At 41.3% G+C, this 6,406-nt stretch overlaps 1 protein-coding gene across 1 annotated transcript in view; it reads left to right on the top strand.

Moving 5' to 3' along the window:
- The window catches only part of LOC112675239 (storkhead-box protein 2), a 556,032-nt gene that overhangs the window by 490,371 nt on the left and 59,255 nt on the right, over positions 1-6,406 (top strand). The gene's annotated exons all lie outside the window — the stretch shown is intronic.

Raw genomic sequence — 6,406 nt, 5'->3', positions numbered from 1 at the left:
ATTGAGATATTTCACATTAAGAAACAATCAAGATTTCCATCTCATCTTGAATAAAAAGGCAAAGCAACACTCAGCCCATATTTCTGTATGTCAGCAACCAGCTCCAGCTCAGAAGCAGCTCTTACCTCTCAATGGAGCCATGTTCTCCAAGTTGCCAGAATCCCACATGGTCTCTTTTAACTATTTCTATTCCTTGCCTGGCCCCTACAGGCATTTGAGCTGTGGGATCATGCTTACCCACTGGACCCCAGAGATCCAAACTGGGGACCCCTGGGCCAAAGCCCATTCTGGTGACACCCAGTCCTCTGGCATGGGGTGACAATCCTGTCAATTTGTCCTTCCTGCAGAAGGCTGCTCTTAGCTTCCCAGCCCTTATGCACAACTGCTCAGGGGATACCACAACCTCACAGCCAGAACTAGCCACTTCAATCCAGGCAGTAGATGTCAGTGCAACTTGCTCTAAGTCCATATGGAACCAGGAATCATTTCTGCCCTCTTCTTGCCATCTCCCATTACTGCTACCAAAAAGGTGCAATGGCAAGAGCCCTGGCACAGCACACAGAGTTCCATCCGGCTAATGGTGAGGGCCCAGTTAAATGGGCACAGTGTGCCCCAAAGGCTAATTTAAAGTTTAATCTCTTTCAGGAAATGGCTGCTTGCAATTTTTAAGGGGCCAGTTTTCCAGAATCTTTCCCATAAAGTTATTTTTTAAAAAAAGACTTAAGATGTAGCCCCTATTAACATCACACCATGTATTCTGGTGTTTGAATAGACTGCAAGGTGGAGCATGATAACAAATACTGAAGCTTCAGACCCAGATAATCAAAGGTGGTGGGAGGGGGATGGTTCCCATAATACTAAAACATTTGGCCTACTCTGGGCGTGAAAGAGACCAGGAAGAAAGAAGAAATATTTAACTTCTGTTTAGATAGATGTACACTGTGTCTCTCTTGCTCAACCTTGAAATATTAACAGAACCATGAAAAGGTACCAGCTTTGGGAAAATCCCATGGCAGGTAGGCTGGGCCACAGGTTCCTGCTCCCGGGAGGTCTACTGACCTCAAGCATGGGCGGCAGGGAGACGTGATTCTCCCCTAACAACCTGGCCCAAGGCTAGGCCAATGACACTTTTTGTCTGTATCCTCCCTCCCATCATATCACCCACCCTCCCTCCTCACTCTCCACAGCTAACACATTGAACCACTAAACTGAAATGTTCTTAATGGAATGGGATAGAAACTCTCTGTGAATGCACAGCAAATTCTGAATGTCCTGAATTAGAAAATACACCACTCTAATCTTTAGTGCACAATTGGCAAACTGCCTTCCAGACCTTGGGGTCATATTGAACTCCTACCACCTAGAACCCTTTAAAGCATTTCTCAGTTCCTCAAATTTCAGACCCAAGAAGTGAGGCTCAGAAAAGCCTCAGGATTCTTTCTTTTCCTGCCAGAGGCCCACTTTCTGAATTTTGAGGACGTGCCTAGTTCATAATAACTCACAACAGGATGGTCGATCCATGTCAAAGAAGACCAGATGTGCCCAGATGGACCATGACATCCATTTTAACTTTCAAACTAACACAAGATAATCACCTCCCGGGACAGAGCCCAGCCATTTGTCCCAGACACTCACGTGCATGATGTGGGACCCTCGAGGTTCCACTAGAAATATAATTCTGCCCTGGGTGGGGCTTTCACATGAACGGAGGGCTGAATCATCTATGGGCATCTCAGCCCTGAAGACCTTTCATCAGCTAATTCAGCTAAGCAAGGCAAAGCCCTGTGCCCTCCTCCTTCTCAAAGCCATATTCTCCAGTGCAAGGTAAGTGGACTTACCAGGATAGAAGGAAATGGGCAGGATTTACAGGGTGGAGAGTGGAGTTCCAGTTCCTTCTCTGCAACTCAGTTCTCTACAACTTACTTTCCTCACCTGTCCGCTTTCCCCAGCCCATGTGAGGCTCAAATGACCAAATACAAGCAAAAAAACTCCACTGGAGGGATCCCTGGGTGGCTCAGCGGTTTAGCACCTCCTTTTGGCCCAGGGTGTGATCCTGGAGTCCAGGGATCGAGTCCCACATCAGGCTTCCTGCGTGGAGCCAGCTTCTCCCTCTGCCTGTGTCTCTGCCTCTCTCTCTCTGTCTCTCTCTCTCTCTCTCTGTATCTCATGAATAAATAAATAAAATCTTAAAAAAAAACTCCATTGGAAACTCATCTAGGAAGTTAGTAACTAGCACTGAGAGTGTATGGATTTGTAGTGATTACCCATGTGCCAGTTGGGCATAAATCCTCCGAGACATTCATTCTATGTGTCTGCAGCATGATTCTCAAGGCCGATAAATGTTTCCAGGGTTTAAAGGCTAGTTTCCTGGGATGCCAAGAGAATAAGGCCAATTGGCAAATCAGTAATATTTGGTAGGAGGCCCTTTATCATGGATAAATGTGGCAAAAATTAATTGTTTCTATTTCATTATGAACTACTAAATAATTACATATAATATACTTATTACAGATAATTATTTTTCATTAATCTAATTATATTACTCATTATTTAATAATTGCTTGCACTAAGCTTATTAAAATAATTATAATTATTGATTTATTAATAATTAATTGCCATGTTTGTTAATGAATGAATGTGAGGTGGGTTGCTGGAGGCTATAGTAAAAAATAAAACAAAATCAGATGGAGAAGGCAGTTCTCGTCATCAGGCTTCCAGAGAACTGTAAGAATACATGTCTTGGAACTAGAATACACATTTTGTTCTAGAATAAATTCTCTGCATAAGTGTTCAAGCTTCAAATAGTCTCACCTGGTTTTTAAAGAATAAATCATCATTTGTGTAGAAATTTTATTTAAAAAATTCATAGCCCCTAAAATATAATCAGCTGTAAAAATTCCATCAGATGAATGTTTTCTCACTACACAAAATTTAGGACATAAAGAATGTGCTTTCCTTGGGGTCTGGGGGAGAAGTTGAAGCCCTGGTCAGCTGGGAAATTAACTCAATCTGGAAAAATGGTGTAGAGAATGATTTTTTATTAGGTTCTTGCACCAGTCAGAGGAATGCTATCTGTGTACTTTGAGCTACCAGCCTCACATTGAACCCTGCCTACTACATCTTCTTCAACAGAGAGGAATGTCTTTTCATCATCCTTTGAGAAAACATCCTTTTTGTTCTCAGTGGACATTTTATCAAATAATACTTCAGATTGAGAAAGGATGCATAAACAAAATGCAGCATGTACACATGCAATGGAATATTATTCAGCCATAAAAAGGACTGAAGTTCTGACACATGGGACAACATAGAGGCATCTTGAAAACCTGATACCAAGTGAAAGAAGCCAGTCACCAGAGGGCCAAAACCGTACAATTCCACGTACGTGGGGTACCGGGAGTAGGCAAATTCTGAGACAGAAAGTAAATCAGAGATTACCAGGGGCTGAGGGGAGGAGGAATGAGGAGCTACCTTGTAATGGGTACAGAGTTTGAAGTGATGACAAAGGAGTCTTAGAAATAGTGATGATGGTTGTACAACCTTGTGACTGTACTTAATGCCATTGTGTTGTAAACTTAACAGTGGTTACAACGTAAATTTTGTTATGTCTTTTTTACCACAATAAAAAATAAATAAAAAAATACAAATAAATAGAACGTTGGAAGCCTTGGGCCATCAGGTTCCACACAGGGCCCTTTGGCTGAAAGAAAGACAAGACCATGTTTCCGAAGCTTTTCTATCGCAGATCATGTGCACACTTCCTCTTTTAGTTGGATATCCTCTCCCCAATCATTCCTGCTGATTCTACTCTCAACTTCTACTCTCAGAGTCACCAATGAAAGCTTCCAGAATCACAGAAAGACTGGAGAATGAGTTTGTGAATTTCAAAACTCTATTTTTTATTTTATTTATTTACTTATTTTTTAAAGATTTTACTTATTTATTCCTGAGAGACAGAGAGAGGGGGGCAGAGACACAGGCAGAGGGAGAAGCAGGCCAAAGCAAGACTTGATCCCAGGATCCCGGGATCACAACCTGACCTACCAATGGTCAACCATTGAGCCACCCAGGTGCCCCTCCATTTTCGGTTTTAATAAAAATTTTAAAATTATCTTAAAAGCAAACTTGCTATTTAAACTAAGCTAGGGGCACCTGAGTGGCACACTTTTGGTTTCGGCACAGGTCATGATCTCAGTGTTGTAAGATCAAGCCCCATCACTTTAAGAGTCAGCTGAGACTCTCTCCTCTCTCTACCCTTCCCCATGTGCACGCACGCTCACTCTGTCTTTCTCTCAAATAAATAAATAAATCTTTAAAAAGAATTAAATAAAGTAAGCTAAAATATAACTGCAATTTTAGGGAAACTTCACTACACATGGTATCAATTCCTAGCCCATCCACAATCAGCCTATTTTTATTCTCCTTTTCTCTTATTTCAGAAAGTAAGAACAAAACAGCTTTTCTTAAATATAACAACCTAGCCTCTCTTCTGATCTTGTTTACTTCCTTGTATTAGATGGTTTTCTAAAACTTGCCTGGAGGTCCCTCAAACTGGCTCTGTAGCCAGGATGCTTAGAGAATGTCTGTGTTCCTTATAACCGCTCATATTAGGTTTGCTTTTTAAGTTCAGGAGGCAGAAAATCCCTTAAAGATTTTTCTTTGTAAATAAAGACGTTTTAAATAGCACTGATTATACATTTCACATGAGATCAGGGAAGCTTTTACCCAAGATTAGTGCGCATGGCTTGAACCTGACTCAGGGTCACCAGTTAACCCATGTTGAGAAGAACCTACATGTGATAGAAAGAAATGAGTGTGGAATTGGCTGTTAACAGATGGTGATAATTACTTCTGGGCGTCAAACGTTATTCTGGCGGTTTCTATGAGGCCATGTTTTTGGGTGTTTTTTGGTTTTTTGGTTTTTTTGGATGTGATTACTATTTAAATGAGTGAGTAGCCTTTGAATAAAGTAGATTGCCCTCTATAACCCTGAGCAGGCCTCATCCAAAAAGTTGAAGGCCTGACTAGAACAAAGGCTGAACCTCCCCCAGGCAGGAGGCAGTTCTGCAGCAGATTGCTTTGGGACTTGAATAGTAATGGCGGTTCCTTCCTAAATCTCCAGCCTCCTGGCTGACCCTGCAGATTGGGACTCGCCGGCCTCTGTAATCCTGTGAGGCAAGGCAATTCCTTCCGATAAATTTTTTTCTATATATACACACACATCCTTTTGGCTCTGCTTCTCTGGAGAATCCTAACTAATAACACGGATCTAAAGACCAAGTCCTGAGTCCTCCACTAAATATTTGCTGAATAATTTCAGTAAGTCCTGTAACCTGAGTCTGGATTTCTTCCTTCTATAAAATGGAGATTTTCATATTCCCTTGAAGTGGGCTGGAGAGAATGTATACAAAGCACAAGATGAGTCGTAGGTGCTAAACAAAGGGTAGCTTTGAAGAGGAAGCACTACAAATGTGAAACAAAAGAAACCACTTCTCCTCCCCGTAAGGAGCTTATACCCTTGCAGGAGAGAGAAATAACAATAGAGGTGTTGTGTACCAATACCAAATAAGTAATGCTACATATTTAGGCTCTTGGATCTGAAGAAAACCAAAAATAGCACCCCCAAATACGCCACCATGGCATAAGGATTTTTTAGAGCTAAAGGCAACTAGCTCTCTCCTCTCTCTAAAAGCAAGATAATAGATTTCCATTTATAAAGGTGTGTCCCACTTCCTATCAAGATGAGAACTGCTGCAGAGAACTCTTAGCACCTGAAAGGCTCTTAATCTGCATAACAAAACTTACTAAACCCCCCTATTTATTTTCCTTCACTTAATTTCCCTTAGGTTACCACCAGAAGCCCCCACCCCTTCTCCTTTGTCCAGCCTAAGGTGGTGTATACGTCTCCAATAGTAACACTCCCTCCTTGGGTCACTTTTCCTTGTGAAGTCCAGTGCAACCTTACATAATTAAATCTGGGTTTTTCTTCTTCTTAACCTGTCTTTTGCCAACTTAATTCATGAGTCCTCCAGCTACTGAGTGTACAAGAGTAGAAAAAAGTTTATCTTCTCTACAGTTTTGTTAAAAATATAGGAGATGATGAGATTAAGACTTGGCCCACTCTGAACCCATATTCCCAATCTCCAATCTCAAACCTATTCTCCTCTTGAATGGATGGTATAGTGACCTAGAGAAAAATAAAGACAAAGATGTTTAGGAGGGTAACACTGGCAGCTAATTAGATAGAGTAGCTGGAAAAGTATTTAAGAGTAAAATGATCTGTAATTTTGGGTGGATTATAACCAGTTTATTTTTGTTAGATGTTGAAATTAGATCTGTTGACTGGTATAGTCTCTGAGCTTCGGTTTTGCTCATCTATAAAATTCAGTTAGTGGTATGCAATAGG

Source organism: Canis lupus, chromosome 16, assembly GCF_003254725.2.
Source record: "Canis lupus dingo isolate Sandy chromosome 16, ASM325472v2, whole genome shotgun sequence".
Taxonomy (NCBI): domain Eukaryota; kingdom Metazoa; phylum Chordata; class Mammalia; order Carnivora; family Canidae; genus Canis; species Canis lupus.
Note: the sequence above shows the minus strand (reverse complement) of the source record. Positions and strands in the feature narration are given on the sequence as shown.